A 25,120-nucleotide genomic window follows, 5' to 3' on the forward strand; every position below is an offset into this window, starting at 1 on the left:
GGAAACTGAGACTCTGAGAGAGCCAGGACTTTTCTGAGGTCCCACTGGTGACCTGTGCTACAGCCAGAAGCCCCTGCCAGGTGTGGACTCTAGTCCAAATCTCAGTCTCTGCCATGTGATGCCACGGCTCAAAAGCAGTCCCACTAATAGGGAACTGTGATGAAAAGGGATCAGGTCATGGAGCTGTTCATCCTTCCCTAAACAGAAGAGGAAACCCAAAACATGAGAAATAAAAGTCCCTACTCTAAGAGGAAATCAGGTGCATTGGGAGAAAAAACACCAACAAAATCCAAAAACCCAACCAAACCACAATCACAGTGACTGAACTGAGGATAATCTTTTAAGAACAAAGGGACTGCTATTTAAAGAACTAGGTTTCTCTGAGCAAATGGAGCAGCAAATAGCACTCCAGTTCCAGAAAGAAAAAGTGCTTAAGGCATGTGCACAGGAGAGCTTCCCGGAGCTGGGATCCACACTTCTCCGCTAGGCCACGCTCAGTACTAAGTGACAGCAGGGCGCAGCCCTTGGGTTGCTTCTACCCAGAGAGCTGAGGCTCCTAATCAGAAGACCTTCCAGAGAGCCGCACACCCCAAAAGTTTGGAAATAATTCCACAAACTGTGTAGCATGACAAAAGCATATTTAACAACAGCACACCTGGAATAAGGAACAATTCACTCATTCTAATGAGAGCCTGTAAAGTTCAGCTTAACATTAAACAATTTTTTAATGATCTAAAACTCTCTTCAATAGCACAATCTGCCTCTTCTGCATGAACATTTAAAAAACTTACCTTAATATTCCTTCAAACATTTTAAAAATTATGCCACCCACTCAGAAAAGTGTGTGTGTGTGTGTGTGTGTGTGAAGGGTAGTGGTATTTTTTTTTTTTAGTGTCCCAAGTGACATGATTATGTCTTTTCATGATAATAAGTGACCCAGTTGTCCCCAAATACAGGTCTTTGGGGGAGAGAAAGACATTACAGACAGGAAGATCCTTAGAAGGTTATTACCCCATCAGGATTTTCACTTCCTAGGCTCTGCTGGCTTTGGGTCTTTTTTTTTTTTGAGTCGGAGTTTCGCTCTTGTTACCCAGGCTGGAGTGCAATGGCGCGATCTCGGCTCACCGCAACCTCCGCCTCCTGGGTTCAGGCAATTCTCCTGCCTCAGCCTCCTGAGTAGCTGGGATTACAGGCACGCGCCACCGTGCCCAGCTAATTTTTGTATTTTTAGTAGAGACGGGGTTTCACCGTGTTGACCAGGATGGTCTCGATCTCTTGACCTCGTGATCCACCCGCCTCGGCCTCCCAAAGTGCTGGGATTACAGGCTTGAGCCACCGCGCCCTGCCGCTTTGGGTCTTTTCCTCTTACCTTTGGGTGTCTGTGTGCCTCCTTCCTTCTCATTGGGGTGACTGTGGCAGTGGGAGAGCTGGGCACCTTCCCTGGGTGCGTGGTATTGGGTTTGATGTAGTAGGAGAGGTGTGACCGCTCTGTGCATTGATGTGGTGGGGGGGTGCTGGGGTTTTAGCACATCACAGAAAATTCAAGATGGGCCGTTTGATGTGCAGCACACTCCTCCTCCCGTCTTGCATCAGGTACTCCCCCTCTACCTTTCCCTTCTGTGCTCCCCTTTCCCCCCGGGGCAAAGATGTATTTCCTGAAAACTGGAAAAACCAGGTACTATCAACCTCAAATCAGTACCAATTAAATTCGGTTATAATATTCAGGCCTTGTCCCTCATCTTTGAGTGACACCTTCCCCTTTACAACTGGGGCCGTTAATACCACAATTAAAACATTCATTATCACCACATCCTTGGATCTAAGGCAGTTTATAGCCTTGAACTTCTGTTAAGAAAGTCATTAGCACATCAAGGTGTTTTGATAAGACCGACTTTGAAGCAAGCCTCTCCTCCTGGTCTTTTATCCCCCATGCCATCTTATGTATCAGATTTCAAGAATGCAACGACCTATCTGCTTAGCATTTTGTTGCCTATCAGAGAGGTTTACAACAGTCCTGTGACAACAAGTGACTACTCAAGTTCTGTCTTTGTTATTTCTATTATCAATATTTTAAAGTCAGATGATCTTTGCAATTAACACATGAACTTTAGGTGAAGCGTTTAGATTTACTATGCTGAGACTGGCATTAAGTCCCTTCAAAGCTTTAAGAAGGACAGTGGCATTGGAGGCCAGTCACAGAGCTCCTTTGGAACAACTCCTCCAAGGGCACAGGAGGTCCTATGATGCCACATCTCACAGGCCCCAGTGCAATTATGAGGGGTCAGAGCCCGGAGCCTGTGGTCTCAGCCATACCCTGTGCTCTTTCAAGCTGAAGACTATGAGGAAGAGGTCATCTTCTGTCTGGACACCAGTCATCAGGGAGTTCTACGGTGCCCAGGTGCATTCAGATAGTGAGGAAACCCTACTGACTTCAGAAACACTATTGTGTTTGGCTATAGGGTTTCTGAGAAAATGAGCTTCGGCTGTGTTGGCTCTGACTGTGGAGAATGGCTTCCCAAACTACTGAGTCTGTGTGCAAGGCTCCCTGCTGGCAGAGGCCAAGTGCCAGCCCTGGAAGGGAGCACAGTGGAGGGAGGACTGACTGCATGGGGACCACTATCCTTGGATAAACTGCCGAGTAGAACAAAACAACTCCACAAACATGATAAAGCAAGAGGGAGACAGAGTGGGATCCTCTTTACCAGGGTTTGTCCCAAAGACCAGCCAGTTGTGTGGTGTTTTTTTTTTTTCTTTTTAGATGGAATCTGTTGCCCAGGCTGGAGTGAAGTGGTGCAGTATTGGCTCACTGCAACCTCCGCTTCCCGGGTTCAAGTGATTCTCCTGCCTCAACCTCCTGAACAACTGGGATTACAGGCACCTGCCACCATTCCAGGCTAATTTTTGTATTTTTAGTAGAGACGGAGTTTCACCATGTTGGCCAGGCTGGTTTCGAACTCCTGACCTCAACTGATCTGCCTGCTTTGGCCTCCCAAAGTGCTGGAATTACAGGCATGAGCCACCATGCCCCGGCCAAATTGTGTTTTTCGAGATCCAGTCCTTGGTATAATCAGTTGTAGGTTCACATTTCACAGGGAAAAACAGAAAAAAAAAAAATCAAAGGCTAGAATTTTCTTTTGCTTCAATAGTTCATGTTCTTCCTGAGGCTGCAGCAAATGTGCTGTAGAAAATGGTTTGAGGGCTTGCGGGCTAAGAGCAGGAGCAGAGGAAGGGGAAGCCTGCTGTTCTCCAGGTCTTTAAAGTTCGTGTTTACGGTCTCCTACTTGTCTTTTTATCCTTTTATTATTATTATTATCAAAGAGGTTTACAACAGTCCTGTGCACAACAAGTGACTTCCTGATTTTTCTGCCAAAACAGGGTGGCTATAAAACTTGAAAGAGCAGAGGCTGTCCATGCCTGAGAGAATGTGTCTTCGTAGAAAAATTTAAGGTGATTTTGATCCTTTAATTGCTTCAATTTTACTTCATAAACCAATTTCTTTTCCCCTTATCCCTCAAAGCTTCCGATAACACAATCTATTGGGAAAAACTAGACGGTGGATTTCTGCTTGTTTGAGAGCTTCATATGTGGATATTTTTAAAAAGGAAAGTAAGAACCCACCAAGATAAATTTCTCTTCATGTAACAATGTTACTGAGAGCAGTGACTTCACAGAAACAAAAGGTGGAAAACCCTCGAGATTAGTGAGTCTAAGACCTGTCAAATCCGGCTTTGCGGAGACGAGAGCCCCAGCCACAGGGGTAGAAAGAGCTCATGCACACGGAGCAGGACACGTGGAGAGATCATAGAGAGACGTGAGACGTGTTACTGAGCATAGGCCATGTGTCCACTGTCCCAGGAATGCCTCAGTCCCAGGCCCTGGACGGCAGGTCAGCCTGGCATGCAGCTGAGTGCCGTACACGGACAATGTCATTTGATTTTCACAGCAACCACCTGGGAAAGGCACTGTCATTGGTCTCACTTTAGTGGAAACTGTCTCTCTCAAAGTGGGGTCCACACACTAGCTGCATCAGCATTGACTGAGAGTCTGTTGGAAATGCAGAACCTGGAGCCCCCTAGATCTACTAAATCAGAATCTGCATTTTAATTAGATTCCTAGCTGACTCAGACACACATCAACATTTTAGATGGAATGGTTTAGCTTACAGGTCTCCAAGGCCTTTTTTTTTTTTTTTGATTATGCATCCCTAAAAAAAATTTTGCATGTGTCCTTTTGACTGCAAACCAGGGATGTAGCATTTTGTGCTCACTATGGGGAGGTTTCTCCCCAGCCATTCTAACCAGGAGGAGGTAACACAGAGCCCACAGAAACATTCTGGCTTGTTGAGAGTTGGAGCAGAAGGGTTGTAGGCATGCTCAGAGGGCAAGCCAAGGCTACGCGGGTGACCAGTCTGTCCCTGGTGCCTCCTGATCATAGGCATGGTGATCAGGTCATCTCTTTTCTTCCTAGCTACTGAGGAAGAAGTGAGCTGGCACCTTCTTCCGCACTGCTTTGCACAGAATTTGCCCCCTTCACTCTGGGTAGCCTTGGGTTAAAGCTTGATGCTGATACAAAAAGCCATCCAACACTAGGAAATAAGGTCATGTGGAAGGAAACAAGCTTTCCAGGGACCCAGGCCTGCCTGAGATGATGTCATCTCCAAGGTCATGTACCTGGGCTTCACTCCGCTGTGCACTGTTTGGCCAAAGCCCAGTCACTGTAGGGTTACACGTTAGCTTGCAGATTTTAGCCTGATAAAAAAGACAACTCCAAAGGTTATAAGACTTCATTGCTCTGTGAGACCTTAAGCAGTTTTGTTATCTTCACTTATCCCGCTCCTCAGATGCTCCTGGAATCAGCGAGGCCACCTCAAGGGCCCCCTCACTAAGCAGCTGAATGAGTCTCTGATGCACAGTCAGTTTACGTTGTGAGACAGTCATGGTTTTAGCTCCTTGAGAATTGGATTCAACAAGGCTGATGAAGAAAGAAGTCACTTCTGCTCTATGGCTGCTCTTGTCTCTAGAGGCTGAACCCTGGCTTTGGTAACCATTTTCCATTCTTTTTTTCTTCTGCTCTTCTCTCTGCCCTCAGCTCCAACCTCTGCCCTACCTATTTTTAGATATGCACTTTGATTCTGTCTTTCCAAGACCTCGTTTGAAATTACCCACTGTCTTGGCTTGTTCTTGCTGCTATTGATCTGTATGACCCATGGATGTGCTGGCTAAGTTCAGATGGTTGTATCTCCAGTGAGAGGAGAACGATTAGTGAACTCATGAATCATGCATTTGTCTAATGTTTATGGGGCCAGATACCACGCCAGGCCTCCAAAGTCACACAGGTCCCGGACCCGAGGACTCGGTGAGGACATTGGCATGAAGCAGACGTTTATATGCTATTCAGGGAGGGGTGTAAAATGGGGGTCATTCTGTTCAATTTCATTTTTATTCCCTCTATTTCTCAAACTCATTCTTCATTAAGTACAAAAATTTTACTTTGAGTCATTTAAAGAAAAGGTATTTATTAAGTGCTTACTAAAGGCACAGCACCATTTCTGTGCTGAAAAAAATATGAAAGAAGTGGGGGTTAGATGCGGTGGCTCACACCTGTAATTCCAGCACTTTGGGAGGCCAAGGCAGGCGGATCACTTGAGGTCGGGAGTTTGAGACCAGCCTGGCTAACATGGAGAAACCCCGTCTCTACTAAAAATACAAAATTAGCCAGGCATGGTGGTGCATGCCTGTAATCTCAGTTACTCAGGAGGCTGAGTCAGGAGAATCGCTTGAACCTGGGAAGCAGAGGTTGCAGCAAGTCAAGACTGCGCCGTTGCACTCCAGCCTGAGCAACAAGAGGGAAACTTTGTCTCAAAAAAAAAAAAAAAAAAAAGTGAAAGATATGTGAGCTACAGTCCCGGTGGCCTCAGCAGCTAGCTGTAAAGACAGAAACACGTAAAAATACCAACCAAATATTAATAACAATGCAGGGCAGTGTGCGATGAAGAGTGAACTTGTGCAGGGTTCCAAAAAGGGGGGAAAGAATCACTGAGTTAGAGAAGACTTCAAGGAGAATCCAGAGTTCAGTCTGGGTCATAAGAATATATGACCCAGATTTCTTTAAATATTTCCTTAAATACAGTTAAAGAAAAGTGGGGAAATTGCTATTGGAGGGGCTAGCCGGCCCAGCACAGGCTTTGGCGACATCTGAGCGTTGGCTGTTTGGGTAACATGATGAGTATGGCTCAGAAGACACTTCCCCTGTGGAAAATGATGGATGGTTAGTGTGACCTCATCTCGCAGAAACTTCCTGCTCAAGGTTTGCACTGAGAGGAAAGCATCGCCTGGGAGCTCCTCGGACCTGGAAAATCTCAGGCCCTACCCGAGGCCCAGTGGGTCAGAATCTGCATTTTTAGCAGAACCCCACGTGGTATGCATTTGAGTTGAAGAAGCTTCTTTAGGACATGAGGAGACATGAGATGTTTGGAGTCAATGATAGGATGCAGGAAATATTTCAGGACTATCAATCAGCAAATGGTGTGTAAAGGTTAGCACGAAGAAAATCTGGGAGCCCAGAGTTCACCTACGAGTCTGTTTCAGAGGCTGAGATATGAAGTGAGTAGGCTCCTGACATCGCCTTGGTTATACTGAGGCGCTGGGCAAGCAGGACACTGAGTAGAGGTCTGGGAGCTGGGGCCCCTGGATGGTGCCCAGGGAGAGCGGCTGGCAGGGAGGTGGACAGGAGTGCAGGCACCCCACACAGCACTGGGCTCAGGGAGAGAGAAAAACCAGGGCGGGGCAGGGGATCAAGGCCTGAGTTTCTGGGAATACTTTACTTCCTTCCTGCTCAGGGGATAGGAAGAGGGCCCTTTGGTGAAGACAGAAAAACCATAAGGCAGAAAGAATAAAAGCTAGGACGATGGTTACTTGAGGCTTTTAAAATACATTTTACTAGAATTTCCATAAGCCTAGAATTTCACGCCATGCAGATAAGTTTGGAAAACACACTTTAGTTTGCTCATGGTGCCAATAAAAGCAGGCTCTCTAACAAATGTTTAATCTGGGGAATAGTCTACAGGACTGAACAAACACAAGTGATAGATCTGCTAATTCATTTTTTTCCCTGTGGAAATAACTACCATTCAGCAAAACAACTTAACTTGTGGAAGACTTCCAAAGATCACAGAAGGATCTGGATTGATGCTGTGTCCTGCTGTGGAGATGAGGGGGCGGGGCCTGATGCTGGTGGTGGGGAAATCACAGGGTCTGGCTGGACTGTGCTCGCTGGGAGAGTCTTCACCCCCTCCGACTCAGTCCAGCTGTCTGGGCCACATCCTGGGCAGGCGGTCAGAGGCTGATGGTCATGGGTGCTGACTACATGTTTCCGTCTCCAGCTGGATTCCTTGCTCCATGAGGGTGGGATTATCTTCATATTTCTGCACCTTTCTTCCAGCATCTAGAAACTTGCTCTTCAAAGTGTGGTCCCTGGGATGCACTGCACTACCCAGGAGCTCGTTAGAAATGGAAAATTTCAGGCCATACCCGAGACCTCCGGTATCAAAATCTGCATTGTAATAAGACCCCCAGGTGATTTACGTGCTCAACACATTTTCAGATTATGACTCCAGAAGGAGGGCTCTCAACCCTGCCTGCACACCAGTATCACCAGGGAGACTTAAAACCAGGCATCAGTCTTTTTGAAGCTCCTCAGGCAGTCTAGCAGAGAGCTGAGTAAATGTTTATAAATAAATTCCCAGAATGAATGAAGGTGTGAGTGTGTGTGGGCTAAGAGGAAGGGTAGGATCAGCTCTCTCATTTTATGGAAGAAGAAATTGAGGCCAGTTTGAAATGATTTGCCCAAGGTTACACAGAAGTTCAAGAGGAGTTGGTATTAAAAGTCAGGTGTTGTGGTTTATAACATATACACAAATTCTTTGATACCACCTTCAAAAGCCTAATTCCTCTCCCTGTGAGAATGGGCTGGATTTTAGTGACTCATTTCCAGCCAGCAGAAAGAAGGGCAGAAGGGACGGCGCAATTACAGAGATAAGGCCGCCAAAGGCGCTGAGCTTCCTGCTCTGCCCTGCTGCTTCTCAGTCACATAGGGGCAATACAGGAGCAGCCTGTAGGGAGCTCCCGTGGCGGGGAGTGGAGGCCTCCTGCCCACAGCCACATGCAAGCCCTTCCGAATGTGGGTCCTCCAGCCTGGCCTGGCCTGCAGATGTTGCAGCCCAGCCAGTTGCAGCCTCAGGAGGGACCCTGAGCCAGAACCACCCAGCAGAGCCGCTCCCTGATTCCTGACCCTCAAAAGCTGTGGGTCGGTCACGTTTGTTGTTTTAAGCAGCCACATTTTGGGGTCATTTATTACACAGCACAGATGACTAATACGCCTTCCAGTCCTTTGCTATGTCAGCCACACCCCTACGAGACCAACTTCTGTTCCACAGAACTTCAATAGCCATGCCGGCCCAGTTCTCGACAAGCTTAGGATTGAACACAGACAATGACAACCAAATCAAAACACAGGGGCAGGGCACTGCATGGTGTGGTCCCCACTCCTTCCTCTCAGGCCCTGGAGCGCCTGCCCAACCCTCCTGGCTGGCTTTCGTGCCAACGTGCCAGACACTGCCCTTTCCAATCCTGCCCACTGTGGGAGTGCCAGGGCAGGGCCGGGTCAGGCTGCAACGGGCCGAGGCAGCCTAGGGCAAAAGAGACTATAGGTAACCTGGGTTCCAAAGCTGGTGCCTCGCTCTGCACGCCAGGTGTTGGCAAAACCAGTGTCTGCACAAGGGTGACGGGTGTCTTCCCCACTGTGCTTGCCTTGTAGTTACAGCTGTGATTGGAGAACTTGATGGGACCATTTGAAAAATAAACAAACAACCCTCATCTGATTTGTCAGTCACAAAACAATGGCTCACAGACCACGCAGATGCTGAGACTCAGAAGCCGGTGAGAACCAGGAGACCTCCGGCAGGGATGTTCGCTCTTCCTCTACCCTCCCCAACCTTGGCTAGCTGGATTCTCCTCTTTGCCTTCTTGAACTTTCTTCTAGAACTCTCCGAGCTGGGCATGCCCAGAACAAGGCAACTTGGACTCCAAGTCCAAAAAATTTCCTAGGAAGAGGTCTCAGCAGGTGTTTATTAGTTTAATTTAATTTTTTTTGAAATGGCGTTTCGCTCTTGTCACCTAGGCTAGAGTGCAGTGGTGTAATCGGAGCTCACTGCAACCTCTGCCTCCCAGGTTCAAGTGATTCTCATTCCTCAGCCTTTCAGATAGCTGGGATTACAGGCACTCACTACCATGTCCCACTATTTTTTTTGTGTTTTTAGTAGAGACAGGGTTTCGCCATGATGGCCAGGCTGGTTGTGAACTCCCAGCCTCAGGTGATCTGCCTGCCTTGGCTTCCCAAGGTGCTGGGATTACAGGTGTGAGCCACCGCACCTGGCCTTGGCAGGTGTGTATAGTGCCACTTTCCTGCATTTTGTGAGACACGCCATTAGAAGCTGACTCAGAGGGCTAGCTAGGGCAGGAGGACGGTGCTGAGAGAGTGGTCGCCATCATCCCCTGAGACCTGGAAGTTCTGGGCTCAGTGCAGCGCTGGCTGCCTCCCACCTTCATTTCTCCTGCTTCCCCATGCTTTCCAGCACCTGAGGACGCTGCGTGCCTGAACCCTGGCAGAATCCTTCCTGGCTGCCATGGACATTCCAGCCTGTGAGTGTGGCTCCCGGAACCCTCAATGACTTCTTCGCTCACCTGCCAGGGTGCTACCTCTGGAAGAGCAGAGGAGAAATAGACTTTCCAGGGAACATGTGTCTGAGAACCCATGCCACACATGGTGACCACTGCTTGTTCCAACCTCCACACCGACTACAAAACCTGGAAGTTTTTTGATTGGAGCTACAAGCTTGACTTCCATTTCACAATAAGGAAAACATCATCAGAGTTCTCAAAGGCCCTTCAACTTTTAGACACCCCACTGGCTTTTGGTTTTATGTAAGTAACAGCTTTTCCTGGGATTCAAGATGAGGCACACAGGATTTTCAGCACAAGGCTCTTATCCATTTTAAGCTGACGTGCAGCTGTAAGCATCATCTTTGTTCACAAAAGGCTCAACATTCCACTTCCAGGAGAGTAAGACCATCCTGTCCATTCATTCTCCAAACAGAAATAATAAGAAAAATAGAAATGCCACATATTGACTATGTATTTTTTGTTAGACACTATAGTACCCTGTTTATGAACATTATTTTAATGGCTACACCATGAAAAGTAGATATGGCCAGGCATGGTGGCTCATGCCTGTAATCCCACCACTTTGGGAGGCTGAGGAGGGTGGATCACGAGGTCAGGAGTTTGAGACCAGCCTGACCGGGGTGAAACCCCGTCTCTACTAAAAATACAAAAATTAGCCAGGAGTGGTGGCAGGTGCCTGTAATCCCAACTACTCAGGAGGCTGAAGCAGGAGAATCGCTTGAACTTCAGAGGCAGAGGTTGCAGTGTGCTGAGATCATGCCACTGCACTTCAGCCTAGGCAACAGAGTGAGGCTCCGTCTCAAAATAAATAAATAAATAAAAAGGAAGAAAGAAAAGTAGTTATTATTCCCATTTTACAGATGAAGAAAATGAAACAGAGGGTAGAAGGAGGTTGAACTAGCCAGTAAGTGGCAGAGCTGGGGTCTAGCTGTTCCCACCACCCCGAGCTGCCTCACCAGGCCTGCCCACAACACTCGTGTCTGCACGCCCGGACTCTAGCCTTTCTGAGGTATGCAGGGCTCTGGTGGAGATTCAGGACTCAGAAGAAAGAGCTAATCACCCCCCGAGCCACCCAGGCAGCCATTCTGCAAGCCCCATCAGTGAGCACCATCTTTCTACCTGGCCTGGGAAACCACAGCTCCATTGTGGAATCCACTCTTCCACTGAGCCCAGCCCCAAGTGCCACCTGGGGCGAGTGCAGCAGGGACCCCACCTGAGGGTGCTGTGCAGGTCCAGGGGGCAGCAAGTGATGATACAGCACTTCAAGAGCTGCAGTCTAGCCTGTCCAGGAAGGGGCAAGGGAAAGAGATCTGAACACAGGGATAGCAACTGTGGCCTCAGGCAGAAAGGTGCAGGGTAAATCCCCTGTCAGCTGCCATGCTTCCGCCTGGGCTCCTGCCTGTGTCTTCTATGGGTCAAATCCATCTGGAGGCCAGGGGCAAGGGAGCTTATGGGTGCAGGTCAGCACCCACTGCACTAGGAAGAGGGCTGGAGCGTGGGCTGGGGAGACATGGATAATGCCAGCACATGAGAGCAAGAGCTGCATCTACTTTATCCTGGGACCCCAGCCTGGGTCAACTCACGGTAGCTTGGTTGACCAGATGGATGCCACAGTGAGAAGAGGTGGGTGGGTGGACTGTAGGCTCAGCTCATTCCTACCCCAGAACTAGAAGCAGGGCAGCAGCTTCGGAGAGGCGGCCGGCACCAACAAGCCTAAAATAGATCTGAGGGAGCAGGGATGTGGTCTGGGAGCTAAGGAGCTTGAGAAGCTCCTGGCCAGAGCCATGTGATGGTCAGAGGCAATGACATGAGGACACATTATTCCAGCAAGAGAAGGGTGGCACTGTTGTCCAGGCTCTGCGTGGCATAAGGATGTCTCATGGTCACTCCTGAATGAACTCAAGAAGTCAAGGCTACCCCTTAACTGCTGAAAGGCGTTCTGTGGATGCTGGAAAGGGCAGGGCAAATGGGGTTGACTGAGTCTAGACAAGGGATTTCTTATGCTTTAGGACAATTTTAGATTTGCAGAAAATTTGCAAATACAGTACAGAGTGTTCCCACGGACCCCACACCAGTTTTCCTTTTAGGATCTTACATGAGTGTGATGAACTGGTACTGATGCATTATTGTTAACTGAAGTCCAGACAGCTTCAAATGTCCTTAGTTTTCTCCTAAGGTTCTTTTTCTGTCCCAGGCTCCCATCCAGGTTCCCACATTACATTTAGTCATCATGTCTCCTTAGGCTCTTCTTGGCTAAGAAGACAATTTCTGACTTGCTTTGTTTTTAATGACTCAGCAGTTTTGAGGCACACTGGCCAGGTGTTTTGTAGAATCCTCCTCAATTGAGAGTTGTCAGATGTTTTTTTCATGACAAACTGGGGCAATGGGTTTTGGGAGGAAGACCATAGAGGCAACGTGCCATTCTCATCATGTGAAGGATCCATGCTACCAGCATGCCTCAGGATTGCCGATATGGCCTTGATCACAGGGATGAGGCCAAGACTGGCAGGATTCCCCACTCTGAAGTGACTCCTTCCAGTTCTCCTTGGAATGAAGTCTCCAGGCAGAGTGTACCCTTAAGGGAGGGAGTTATCTGCTCCACCTCCTCAAGGGCACAGCATCCCTCCTCAAGGGAGTTCCTCTGCACGGGAGACCTGCCTCTTCTCTGTTATGTATTTGTCCATCATCCATATCGTTCAGTGTGAACACACAGGTATTTATTTTAAACTCTGGGTTACAATCCAATATTACATGATTTATTTTGTTGCTTAAATTGTCCCAGCTTTCGTGACTGGGAGCTCTTTTAGTTGGTTTGTGTGTCCCTTAGACATACTCCCATTTAAAATTTTTTCTTCTTTTTCTTTTCCTAGGACCACCTTACTTTGTGTCCCAGGCTCCTCTCGTGTTTTTCCTGCCCCAGCCCTGGGAACAGCCACTTCTCCAAGGAGCATGGGTTCCTTTCACTGGAGATTAGCATTAGAATGCCAGATCTGGGTGCGCAGTGAGCACTGACAAATGCTAAGATGAAGAGGTGTCTGAGAGTGCCCCAAATACCTCTGACTTTCCTGTTTGGAAAGAACAAGCTCCCGTTTAGAAAGATACCTGTGCTGTGATCAGGACGCCGCTAAGGAGGCACTGGTGATTCCGGAGGCCCCCGCAGGCCCCAGGCCTGAATTTTCCCAGATGGATAAGGCTAAAGGGAGCCAATGTGCCTTGCACCTCTGGCCAGGAGGACTGCCACCCCATGACCCATCAGCACTGCCTGTGCTGCGCAGAGATCTGGTGGCCTCTCAGCTCAGCTCCTGAGTAGCTCACCCTTTCTGAGTGTTCCTGAACTAGAAGACTGTTTCCAGGTGTGAGGAGGGACTAGGGGCATCTGAATGTCCTCCCTCCCGGGACCCGGCTCTTACTAGGAGTCACTGTTATTTCAAATACTGACAAAGTCCCAGAGATTCCCCAGTGAACAGAAGGCTTCAGAGCTGATGGTGGAAACAGGCCTCGGTGTCTGAAGGACCCACAGTGATCTCGGGACAGCTCCTGCTGAGAGCCGCGCCCTCTTTTCTTGTTCTACTTCTGTTTCACACACTTTTAAAGCCTTCGTCAACCACAAGACATCATAGTAAATGACACCCTAAAGAAAGACGGGCACTTGCTTGTTCTCTTATCTACAGGCAGGATCTATGGACTCTGTGGATGTAGATAATACTCCTCAGGGAGCTTCTATTCTTGTAGAGGGACTCCAGCCAACTTCATCCCATAGAACAGGGTTGCAGTTCAAAGTTGTTCTTCTTTAACCTGACAAACGACACTGACATGGGGAAGAGCCCAGGTAAGAAGAGCAGCAAAGGGCCCCAGAGGGCAAGGTTGCACAGGTACCGCCTCTGTAATGCCAAGTTCGGGGCCTGCTGAGCTACAGCCTTCACTGGGAACAGCTGCAGATAACTTTTAGGAATCCATCATGGGTCTCTGAAGCAGAAAAGGACCCAGGCAGGGCGTGGAAGTGTTTAAGGGGTAAAATACACTATCCAGGTCTAGAATATCTGATTACATCTCTGTGGTTCCCAATAATCACCGTCTTATTAGGTGGCCAGGTCTTCCATTAAGTACAAAAACCTCATTAATAAAGCAAAAATATTGAACTTAGTAGCCTCTGCTTGTCTTTGCTAATCTGTGTGTTTGTCATATTTGTTAGATGCTTCAAGAGTTTCACAATTTATTTCTAGAGGGCAGAGCTCTGAGGGAGCCATGGACTTAGGGAACACTCAAATTCTCCCAAGGAGGCTGAGCTTCAGAGCACCAAGGAGAAGCTTTTTCTTGTTTAACAGTGATTTTTAATAAAGAATTCATTTTAACTATTGATATTAAAAATATTAGAGTGACCTAGTTAGAACCTGAGATGCAGTGAAGTTTGGTCAGAGAAAATGGGTTCTGTAGCGAGGCAGAACACCTGCAGACAATGCCCAGCCCTGCTTGGGTTTCGGTATGGAGACAGTCTATCAGTAAGCTGGAGAAAAGACAGGAAAATCCATTCTGAAAGCAGGAGGGCACCAATGAAGTTGTTAGCACAGCTGCAAATATGGCTAAATTAAACCCAACAGGCAAATAATCCACATACAGAGCAGAGGGAAGCAGATAATGTAAACTCCGACGAAGACCATTTGAAAGCTTTCCAAAAGGAAACCATTAACCCAGGAGAGTTCTCAGCAGGGCTGGAGGGGATGTGGTGTGTAAAGTACAGACATTCCATTTCCAATGAGGCATCTACTCAGTTAGCAGAAAGGTGCCAGCTTCAAAAATGTTCAGTGTTGTGGAAAACGAGAGTCAATGAAAACTCGGAAATGTGGAATCATCTGAGGATGCCACCAAGTCTGTCCCTCCCTCTCACTGTGTTTCTCCATCCACTGCCAGAGTACTTGACCCTCACCCAAGGAACAGATCTTTCTTGCTGTTGAGTAAAAGGAGAATTTGCACCTTAGAGCCCAGATGTGCAGAATTAAAGGTGTCATCTGGTTGGAAAAGTTTAGAGTCCGATTTGCCTCTTACATTTGGTGAACCTTACTCCTCCAACACTCTTGTTTGCTGGGGCTGACCTTGGTCTGCCCCTGCGGCACCACGTCACCCAGCTGGGTCCAAGCCCCATCCCAAGCTTCCGTTGCTGTCTCACTGTGTGTGTCTCTCTCTCTCTCTCTCATACACACACACACACACACACACACACACACACACACACACACACACACACACACACGGCATACCCCAGCAGCTGAAGGGGGGCCTGGAGAAAGCAAGCCAGTAAGCTAGGGGCATGTCAGATGGTGGCTGGGGGCTTGAAGACCCTGAGCCAGGCTGCTGAGGTGCAGGGCTGTGGAGAAGAGAATCCCCTCCAGCCTTTCTACCCAGGGTCAGATTAATCATGAAGGATGCAGACAGCAGGAACTGCAGAGGAGAGGAGGGCTTCAGCAGGTCCAGGCAGCAGTAGCCAACAGAGGAGGAGCCACTGAGGTGCACACCACCAGCCGAATGGGTCCACTGAATACAGTTTCTTCACCTTAGCCATCTAACATGACATGCTTCCCACTGGGCCCTGACAGCCAGCCTGGCTCTGATGGGCAACACGTGGGTGGGGGATGCCTGGCATCACAGCTGGGGAGTGGGAAGCGGGGTGCTGTGGCTCTATTACCCTGGCTGAGATGAGGCAGGCACATGACTCTCCTGGCCTCTGCTTCCTCACTTGAAAATCAGTGTGATGCCCTCACCTCCCAAGCTTGTTGTATCAGTGATCATGGACACACTCACACTTAACAGATCAGCCATCGTCAAGTTCAACCGGATGACATGGGGGCTGGGAGGGGGTAGTGGGCGAGTTACCACTTTCTCTGCTCTCAACCTGATATGCTACTATTTCAAGGTCTCCTGGTTGTTCTTTAACCCCAGCTTATTTCATTCTCTTCCCTGTTTGCTTCTCTGATTCTGGAAAGTTCTGCAGTGAGAGAATCTCAGGGAAGCCTAAGTGAGTCACATCCCGAAACCTCTGCGAAGGTGAGGAGAGCAAAAGTCCCCTTGGGAGGCTCTGGAGAGCACAGGAGGAAACTGACACCCCCGCTCTGGTGGGCACACCCCGCCCCTCACCTCAGCAGCAAGTCGTGATTTCAAACTAATACTTATTCCTTACCAAGTTCTAGGTTCAAATATATATATATATATGTATAGTATCTATGTATATTATATTATATTATATAGATATCTATATAATAGCTACCTATGTATAATATCTATGTGATATTGTGTGTGTATGTATAAGGTGGACACTGTTATGGATAAAGGTAAAACAGGAGTTTGGGGATGGGAGCTGCTGTTTTACACAGTGTGGGGCCAGAGAGGGTTTCTCTGATAGGATGACACATTAGCATAGACCTGAAGGGAATGAGCAGGACACAAAGAGGTCTTGGGCAAGAGCATTTTGAGCAGAAGGAACAAATGAGCTTGAATCAGTATGGCCAGAGTGGGGTCAGGGTGTCAGTGGTGGGGAGGTGGCCAACCTGGCATCATACTCTATGGGGGCTGGTGAGCCTGCTCTGTCCCCTCACCAACCCGTGTAGCTGCCCCTTAACTGCAGGGTCCTGATTGGGTTTTGAAATCTGGCCAAATTGATGGATTGATCCAAGGGCAGAGAGTGACCTCTGATGGACTTGACTGTGGAGAGTGACTGCCAGACAGAGGCTGACCCGTTAAACTCAGCCCATCAGTGTATACAGAGCATGGGCAGGACTTCCAGCATGGCCACGGCCTGCTCTAAGCACTCTGCCTGTCTTGGCTCTCGGAAATCCACACAATACTGCCATGAGGCAAGTACTGTGACCCTCCCTCCGGAAACTGACAGAAATTACCCAGCGATGCTGATCTGAAGCTCCACCACTAGCACAGGAAGGAGCTGGCTCTGGGCCTGTGTCCACCAGAGGCTGGGCTCCTCCCCACCCTGCTGCCAGCATTCTTTCCTGAGCTGCAGCCACCCCAGGTGGCTAGCCCACGCCAGTCCAACCCCACCAGGGCCAGTCCCACCCCACCAGGGCCAGTCCCACCTGACTTCAGTAAAGAAGAAAGGTTCCTGAAGTTGAAGTTGTCTGGCGCATCTTAGGTCTGGCGTGACTGCTGTTTTAAGAAGAAAGGCTGGCTAGGTCTGCTCTTGGCCTTGGGGATAGAAAGAGAAGCTCCCATTTTCTGCTCTAGCTCCCAGTATCCTGCAGCCCAGACAACACCTGTCCAGGGTCTGGGGCCAGCCAGCAGGGCTGTCTGCTGAAGTGTTTCTGGGAAGCTCAGTCATACTGAGCATTTTACCAATCTGTCTATACCTAGATCCCTGCTTGATATATACTGTCTCCACACCAGAGATAGTTATACAAGGCTAGACTTCAGGCTAATTGGAAACAGCCCATATCATCCCAGCTCTCATTTCTGAAAGAGCCCATGGAAAAGACACCAAGGTGAAGTCCATGAACTCACTAGGAGGGAGGTCTCAGGCATACCACCTCACCTCTCCTAGCCTTACTCTGCATATGTGTGAAGCAGTCATGAGTGTCTCGATTTCACAGGATTGCTGTGCAGATGAAGCAAGATGGAAACACTATGAAAGTAACAGATGCCCAATAATTGTGGGTTTCTTCAACATTTATTGAATACCTACTGTGTCCAGCCACTGTGCTAGGTGACAGAATGAACAGAGGAATGCCCCCGTCATCAAAGAGGGCACAGTCAGTGCAATCGCAGGGACAGATGTTTAACAGCTCAATCACAGCACAGTGCAATTTGGCTATATCTCCTATTTCCTTCTTTCAATGTTTCAGGCCATGAGAATAGGAGCCATGTATTCTGTTTCTATTAGATCTTCTCACAAAGCCTTGAGTAAGATCTAGAGCCCACTGTCCTATGGCAAGTGCAGTAGTCACTCTAAGAAATGCTCCAGGGTGAACAGGAAAGCACACACCTCAAACCCCATCCAGCCCATACTGGGAGAGCTGTTTCCAGAGTAGAAATCCAGGAAGGTGGGTGGAGGCCTTAGACCTTCCCTGGTGGAAGGCTGCCATGCTGCTAGAGGCCTGCATCTCCAGAGGCCCCTGCTTTAACTGGTGCCATGGGAGGCACACAGCCAGTCCTTGGAGAACTAGGGACATTGGTGTTTGCCAGTGTATCAGTTCTGTTTATTCTGTAAACATAAGGAGGAGCTCAACATTCAACTGTACTTCATTTTGCAATCTTCGCAAAATAAATATTTGCCTTCAAAAGCAACAACTCTGATAATCATCAGGATAATATTCTCCAGTGCCATTTCCCTCGCACACGCCAGACACAGAAGGCAAGTCAGAGTGCTGTGTGTGGTCTGTTTGAATAATAATTTTCATCTGCAAACCTCAAGTTGGAAACGAACCGGCAGTAATTCTGGAGAAAGTTTGTCTCCTGGTTTTTTGAGTTAACTCAAAACCAAGTGTCCCGAGTCACCTACGTCTCCTTGTTTTAGTTGCCTCTGCCCATAAAATGAGGAGCCAAATTACTTGAGTGAGTGCTGGCAGGAAACTAGGACATTGGCGGGGATCACAGTGGCCACAGAACAAGGACTGGCCCCTTCCAGGGGCCACCCAGACAGGCCAGGTGCTTGCTGCATGTGCAGGGATGGTCTCTCTCTCTCCAAATCTAAGAATGAGCTAAAATTCAAAAAGAGTTCTGCTGAATGTAAATAATACTTATTGGAGATTTTATTGCCCATAAAGAAATCCATCAACAGAAAACCACACTCTGCAAATCTACTGATGCACAATTAGTTTGTGCTGCTTACAAATCCCACTCTAAACTCAGCTGTCAGTGCCCTCCCTTGGCCACGCTTCTTAGAGATATGGGCTTTCTATAGGGGATGCAGCATGTCAACAAACACATCCCCAAAGTGTACACTCTGATTTATCTTCTTCATTATGGGCAGGAGGGTTTAGGAACGGCCATTTTGAGTCTTTATTAAGGACTAAATCTTAAAGAAAACGAACCTTGGGACTCCTCTAAAGTACCTTTTAGGGATGCTCAGTGCATTTCAGTATTTTTAAGGATTAGAATTTTTCTGGGCCAGAGGTAATGTTTATTACACAAGGACACAGAGCCTCAATCCAAACAGTAAACCATTAAACCACATCTAACTGGGTAAATAAAATCAGCCAACCTAATAGACGTCTGCATCCCATTGGAGCATTCCCCATGGACTCGCACTTTCCTGTATTCACCAGACCCCAACCAGACATCAAGTCAACAATCCTGCCCTTCCAGCTCCCCCGTCATGATCTGTCTGTTTTCACTGTCCTGGGCTTCCCAGAGACAGGTATCTTCCTCCAGGCTGACTTCCCTCCTAATCAGCCTCCATCGTCCTGTTACGAGGAAGGAAATCAAACTTTCCAGGTACCGGTTGCTCCATGAGCAACAGGTCAGGGAAACCAGATTCTCCCCAACTCCAAAGGCCATATGGAGTCAACAGGAACAGCTGTGGCATGCTGGCCCAGGGCATCCATGATTTTTGAACCTGTTCCCCAACGATTTTGCTAACTGAGCTGTCGGGGAGCCACTGCGTCCCCATCCCATCTCACATCTGATGCTGGAAGGTGTCCCTCTCTCCAAGTGAGGAGGAAGTGAGTGCAGCTGGCCAGGGGCTCTGAGACTGTTTGGGATGCCCCAGCAGGGCTGCAAGGGGCGCAATGGTGATATCTGTTGCTAAGTGTTCTTTCTATAAATGACTTACTGAGTCTTGATAATCTACTTTCAGATTTTTGGAAGTGTAATCATGTGTTTCAAGTTAGGGTCTTCATAATTTTTCTCGGAGTGGATCCCTTTGGCATGTGTTCATGGCCAAGGGAGCAGGTGTTGGTGGAAACAGATCATTCCTCTCCTGCCATCCCTCCTGCTGCCTGTCCTTCCTGCCCTGCACCCCAGTCAAGCCAGCCCTCCTAAGAAGAGGCTACCTGGAGATCCAGCTCCTTAGGAGCAGATACTCAGAATACAGCAACCGGCATGGCATGGGATGGGGTGATGTGGCACTGACTGTCCCAGAACAACACAGGGTATGAGCCACCATGGCTGAACGTCTGCCCTGACTTGACTTCTATTTGCCTTCCCTTCACGCTCAATGAGAGCCCAGCTCCCTTGCCATGGCCCGCTCACGCTCCTGGTTCTCCTCTCCTCCTGTTCTTCCCTCCTTCCCCTCTGCTCCAGCAGCATGGCCTTCCTGCTGGTGCAGGGACATCTCCAGCTCACCCCACCCCAGGGCGTCCTTTCTTGCAGGTGTCCTGGTTCACTTCCTCACTTCATCTAAGTCTTTACTCGACTATTTTATTTCCCAAGAAGCCCCCACTCCCACCCTGGACACTTTCTTTGTGCCTGCCTTGCTGATTTTTTTTTTTTTTTTTTTACGGCGCTGGATTTGTCCATTATGGCTTCTCTCCCTGCAGCAGAATCTAAGCTCTGTGAGTGCAGGGATGTTCTCTCTCCTCACCCATGGGACCACTGTGTGACTACATCCCAGCATGGTGCCCAGACACACAGAAAACATTTGCTGAATGAGGGAATGTGCGCTAAAGTCAACTTGAAATCCTCCTTGCTTCCTCCTGTGCATGCAGGATTCCGTGCAAATATGGGATCGGAAATACGGCAAATGGAAGGTTTTTTTTTTTTTTTTTGACATGGAGTCTCACTCTGTTGCCCAGGTTGGAGTGCAATGGCGTGATCTCAGCTCACTGCAACCTCCGCCTCCCAGGTTCAAGTGATTCTCCTGCCTCCCTGAGTAGCTGAGATCACAAGCGCGCACTACCACATCCGGCTAGTTTTTGTATATTAGTAGAGGCAGAGTCTCACCATGTTGGCCAGGCTGGTCTCGAATTCCTGACCTCAGCCTTGTGGGTGATCCACCCACCTTGGCCTCCCAAAGTGCTGGGATTACAGGTGTGAGCCACCATGCCTGGTCCAGCAAATGGAATTTTTAAGAGAAGAGATTTGGTAACGATCTGAGAGTTGTCAAAACAGTGCATGCCCTTTCATTTTTTCTTGCAGTCTGGTTTTGCATGTCTTTCTTCTATCCTAAGAAAGCGCTTTCTCTCAGGATTAAGGTGTTGTTGGCAGAATCAACTCTTTTTTGTTTTCAGGAGACTAATACTGTATCTTATTTCAGTATTTGTGCTCATCTTTTAGTTGCCTGTATCTAGCCGTTGAATGGTATCAGTTAACAATATCAGCCTTAAGCCCACTGACAAGCTTGGCTTTTGCACTGCACCTTGGGTCTCAGGGCTGTTAGTAAGAGTAATGTGACTGTGGTTCTTATTGCTTTCATTGCTGATTTCATCCTGACTCACAAGTGGAGGTGCCTTCCTGCTATGTTTGGAACAGTCGGTCTGATTTACTGTGAAGTGAGTTGAGCTGGCATGAACTCAGGGTGGAGCAGCCAGGGCTATTGGCACAGGTGCATCTTCCTCTGTGGGTCTCCTTATGGCCCATCTGTTTTCCATGGTTCTCTGTTTTGTCAGAAATGGAAAACAAAGGCCTCCTGGTTGGTTACATGTGTATGTAGGTGTATAAAATGATGGGCATTTCCAGAGTGTGCCTGGGCAAGGAGATCTGGGCAAGGGGGGAAGGGCCCCCAGCTTCACCCACATGTGCTTGCTCCTTTCTGGGGTCCAAACAGTGTGATGTCACCCTCAAGCACCTAGCATTTGAGAAATAACAGGTGTCTCTGCCCTCAGAGATGGTAGCCTTGCCAACTGGGATTTGTTCGCTTATTGACTTAGGGTATGCTAATGTTTGAGCAAACCCCTTGTTCCCCACTGTGTGGTTAGAACAATTGGTGACCTTTCTCTGACAAGAAGGATGAAGGAGCTCATTCATTCATTCATTCATTGGATATATTTTCATGGAGTGCATGATGTGCTTGGGGTGTGCTATGACTGAAGACACTTCAGGTTGTAGGCTCCCTTAATACATGACCTAATGGATGACCAATCCCTGGGAAGAGCCAGGGCAAAGCTTTTTCCTTAGCTTTGACTGTGCAGGGTTAGCTATCCTTGAGTAATGCTTTATGACACTCTAAGGCAAATGATGAAAAAGTAAATATAGTCGAGCTCATTTTTCTTAGGGGCCAATGGGCTGTTGGGATGCCTGAGCCCCAAATGTCATTTTGAAATTTTGTTTTAGTTACCAGACTACCTTAGATTGAACCACCTACAATGGCCTATATTTGACAGTTTTTCACTATATAAAAACTACAAACTCTCTAATGTCTCCTGTATTACCAAACCTTTATCAGGAGGGTTCACAAAGAACAAAACTGAGATTGTTTCTTCTTGATCCCTTGCCTCTGAGGACAGGGCATGTGTGTCTGGGGCTGACACGACCCTGGGAAACTTAGATACAGGAAGGGGAGTGTTTGCTCACTCCACCCTTATTTTAATAATCCCTGGTGGTTGTCATTGCACCATCTCCTTGTGGGGGCAAATGTGCCAGTGTTGGAGGCAGAGGCCACGGGTTCTGCTCTCAGCCCCTCCGATTACAAGTGATAGGCTCTGCACAAAGCCTGGGCATTCTGAGTGCTAACCTAGACCAGCTCTTGTGTTCCTATAAACATTTTGAGCTGTGTGACTTTGGGCAAGTTAGTGAACCTCTCTGAGCCTCAATTTTCTTATTGGGAAAATAGAGAAGACATTCATGAAAATGCTTTGTAAAGTGCTATAGAAATGTACAACAGAGGTTAAATGACGGGGCATCAGCTTATATTTCCTTGCTTTATTTTTTAGGAAAATAGTAACCTTAGGGATTTAAAAAAAATTCCTTCCTGCAATGTACGAATTCAGTAAGGACAGAATTGTAGGCATTGAGATGGAGGCGGCATGCTCGCAGGCAGGGCTGGCTGGGGCTTTTGTCTCCTAATTGATCTAATGTGCTAAGTGGGCTTAATGTAAGTTAATTAATGATACTATTGGGGTAGAATATCTAGGCAGAGCTTCAAACAGTATCAAAGAAATGAGCAGGCAGGTGTCATCCAGGATAATTGAGGCATGCAGGCAGCAACTAGACAGGCTAGGAGGAGGGTGAGGGGAAACTGAGCCCAGCTGAGGGGCTGAGCTCCTTAAGCAGCAAGGCTGTCTGCCAAACACCATCCTGTTTAGAGCTCCTGTATTTGAATTTCAGATTTGCTTGAGTCTTTGAAGCTGGCTTCCTGGGCATTTCCTTGAGAATAAATTCTATTCTTCGGAAACCACAAAATGCACTCACCTGGACCCAGAAAGGAGAGTTGGGTAACCCAGCTTCCGTCTGTGGGCCTATGGGACCTGAGGAACTTTGACTAGAAGAGGCTCCCGGTTTAACAGAGGCAAGTCGATTTTGTGCTCCGGGAGATGGGGTAGGACCAGGTCTGTCTGTACTCCCGAGCAATGCTGGGCTGCCGCCCAATGGCAGGCACTGGACTAGGGATGAGGGTACCACGACACCTGAGAAACAGATATGAGCCCCTGACACTTCTGCACATCGCAAATATGTATCCCCAACAACATGAAAGTCCAGCTCACAAAAGCAAGAAACGAGGTAGTGGCCAGGGAGTGAAAATCAAGCATTTCAGGAAAATTTTATTTACTTATTCCTCCCAAAGACCAGTCTTTCCAAGATTATCCTCCAACTGTGCTGTCACAAATTAATCCTCCCACAGCACAGCCTGGCCCATTTAGTGGTGGGGAGGGGTACAGCAGAGACCCCTGCCCATCACCAGGACCCTCAAACTTTTCCAGCCATGAAGGGTACATGTGAACCATCATCGGAACCAATGCTTATTTCCCAACCTTGACCAGAGTCACTCTCTTTTTGGTAGCCTCTGTCAAAACGTATCTTTAAACATTTTAGGTGGCTATATCTTAGAAAACTCAGAGTATCAAGCCAGGCAAGAAATATTCTATCTTAGAGGACTAGATCCCTTTTCTCCTTCAGTCTATTATGGTTCTTCATCTCTTTGTTACAGCTTCATGCTTGCTTAGAAAGTGTCGCAAAAATGCCACTTGAGAGCCGCAGAGCAGTGCCCTGGGGACCAGGGAAGAGGACTGAGGATCTCCTGTCTCTCTGTAAGTCTCCTCACATGCATGTGCCCCTGGCTGTGTGGGATTCCCGACTGACCAGCATCTGCCCTGCTTGTAGATTTTAACTGTCCCTCTTGCCGCTGACTCAGCACAACATGGGCAGGGAAACCCAGGGGGGACCTTGCCTGCTGTCCTCCCTGTTCAGTCACCCTCTTCTCCCTGAGCTGACATCTCAAAGTTTGGCTGCTGCCGGAGGAGGCTGGTTATCAGAGCCGGCTCCTGTCTAGGAGCCCAGACTGCCCCACTGTCTGTCAGAGTGTTGAGAGGAACCTCTTGGCTGGAAATGAAAACCTCAATCATCACAAACAGGTACCCACTCCCCTTCTCTTCCTCTCCCTGCTTCCCCCACCAACACAGAAGCCAGGGTATGGAAGATCTCAGACTTGATTGGAAACCCCACTTGGAAGGTCTCTTAGGGCACAGCGGGTATGCAGGGTTGGAGGCAGGTACAGAGCCCAGCTAGAGTCCCCGCTGTGCCTGCCTTCCCCAGTAAGCCAGCACAGGGGCAAACCTGAACATACTTTTCATGCTCCCTGGAGGAACCCGTTGCTTTAGTAGCCCAAATCTTACAGCCTGTGAAACACACACAGAATTTGGCTCCCTAACCAGTTGTGCAAACAACAGCAAAACGAGGTTTCTGATGTTTTCCTGGAAACAAAGGAACAATCTCAGGTCTTAGAACTGGTAGCGCAGACATACTGCAATCGGTAAAGCTTGTTCAAACGCAACCCAAAAATGACATGCATTTCAAAAATGCACCCAGCCTGTCTCCCAGCCCCTGACACCTCAGTCTCAACCACAGCTGAAGAATTTAGAAAACCAGAGGAAAGGACCAAGGCTTACCTGGCTCCCGCTGGAGGTCAGCTTCAGTCCCAGAAGAGGATGGGTCTATGAAGAAAGCCAGGCACCATCCAGTTCTGGGTGACAGGCTTCACAGATGGCTACCCTGGCAGCGCTCTCAGAAACAGGTACTCTATGTCCCCAGAGGCCGTCAGGGCTGCCTGGGACCTGGCACACCTCTCTGCCACCAGCCTCGCTTCCTTTCCTTTCCGTTTAAAGGGCTTCCCGGGAACTCTTCCTTGACTGCTCCCTGTCCTGTCTCCAAGTTTGGAAACTCAGCCCTTGCCGAGGGGTTTTCCCTCATTGCAAACTCACCTGCACCATCTAGAGGTCTCTCCCAGCACTGGAGAGGCTGAAGCGGGCACGTTTAGCACTGCTGCCATAGGTCCCTGGCACACCTGGCTC

General features: G+C 48.4%; 1 protein-coding gene across 1 annotated transcript in view; it reads right to left on the reverse strand.

Annotated features, from left to right (window-relative positions):
• The window catches only part of EDAR (ectodysplasin A receptor), an 89,564-nt gene extending 64,662 nt beyond the window's left edge, over window positions 1-24,902 (reverse strand). Inside the window, exon 1 of the mRNA XM_012440728.2 lies at window positions 24,719-24,902. The gene's annotated coding sequence lies outside the window, so the exon portion shown is untranslated. The remainder of the gene's footprint in view (window positions 1-24,718) is intronic.
• Window positions 24,903-25,120: the final 218 nt, after the last annotated feature.

Source organism: Aotus nancymaae, unplaced genomic scaffold (assembly GCF_030222135.1).
Source record: "Aotus nancymaae isolate 86718 unplaced genomic scaffold, 86718_ANA_hifiasm-v0.15.2.pri h1tg000155l, whole genome shotgun sequence".
Lineage (NCBI taxonomy): Eukaryota > Metazoa > Chordata > Mammalia > Primates > Aotidae > Aotus > Aotus nancymaae.